General features: G+C 50.4%; 1 protein-coding gene across 1 annotated transcript in view; it reads left to right on the top strand.

The window, feature by feature from the left end:
- Positions 1–154: 154 nt before the first annotated feature.
- Positions 155–1,219, top strand: part of slitrk5 (SLIT and NTRK like family member 5) — a 6,388-nt gene continuing 5,323 nt past the window's right edge. Inside the window, exon 1 of the mRNA XM_005730971.1 lies at positions 155–1,058. The gene's annotated coding sequence lies outside the window, so the exon portion shown is untranslated. The remainder of the gene's footprint in view (positions 1,059–1,219) is intronic.

Here is a 1,219-nt window from a genome sequence, read left to right as displayed (position 1 = left end):
CACACACACATCATCATCATCACCCCTCCCCAGCACCACCAGCCCGCCTCCTCCACATTACCACAGCTTGCACCCCCCCCCTCTCCTCCCCTTCCTAAACCACCCCCCTTAAAGACTATTGCGCGCATTAAATTGCTTTTCATTTCCGTGCTGTGACAGTCTCTGAGATCGGGGGGGATTTATGCATTTTCACGAGTGACTTTCACTGCCATGCTACGGTAATTATTTCATAATACGTCCTTCGCTGCAGGGCACGGGCTGGTTTGCACCAACCAACCGAGATCAAGTTCCACTAGTTGACAACGCTGGGTGGAAAGATGAAGCGCGCGCGTACATAGGATATCCTATGAGCAGGAGCAACAGAACTGCAGAAAACAGAAGAAGAAGAAGAAGGAGAAGAGGAGGAAAGGGGGGGGATCGGATTCTCGCATCCGAGGAGGCAACTGGAGGAACATTGATCTCCGGTCGATTTGGACGCACTGGCAATTGAAATAAAGAGACCTTGGGCAGATCTATACATAAACTGGTAGGAGCCGCACCGCTGGCAGCAGACAGGGGTGGGGGGGATTCGTGCCTCTCTCTGAGCCGCTTCCTTCGTCAGTGCGCATGGATGAAAGTCACAGTTAAAATGCATGCGGCAAGTCCTGTCTGATGTGGGATTACCGCGTTTTTATTCGCCCCCCTCGCCTCCCGACCATGTTCCAACTTTGGTTTTGGCTCTTTTTCCGAGATGACACTGCTAATTTCAGTCGGCGCTGGGAGAGCACCGGAGCCCGTTTCGCCGCGCAGGCTGTCACATCATCGGCGTGAATGAGAACGTTACCCGCGCTCGTCCATGCCTGGTTTATGGAGCTAAACACCGCGGAGACTTGACTTGATTTTTTTTCTTTCCTCTTTCTTTTCTTTTCTTTTCCTCCTTTTTCTTTAATTTTTTTAACCATCCGGCTGAAGGGCGGACAGTGAAATCACGAAATCCATGTTTTCACTGAGGCTGGGGGGAAAAGACCGGACACAGCCGTGATTGTCGGCATGTTTTTGCGTTTACCGGAATCAGCACGGTAAGAAAACCCTGATTTATTTTCTTTCCCCCCCTTTCTTTTGGTTTAACTGCTTGTCTCAGCTGAGACGCTATGCCTTTTTAACGTGTTCTTTTTTTTTATTGGGAGGAGGAGGGGTGAGTGTGTATCTGTGTGTGTGTGTGTGTGTGTGTGTGTGTGTG

This window comes from Pundamilia nyererei, unplaced genomic scaffold (assembly GCF_000239375.1).
Source record: "Pundamilia nyererei isolate P.nyererei 1_Seehausen unplaced genomic scaffold, PunNye1.0 scaffold00040, whole genome shotgun sequence".
NCBI classification, from domain to species: Eukaryota; Metazoa; Chordata; class Actinopteri; order Cichliformes; family Cichlidae; genus Pundamilia; species Pundamilia nyererei.
Note: the sequence above shows the minus strand (reverse complement) of the source record. Positions and strands in the feature narration are given on the sequence as shown.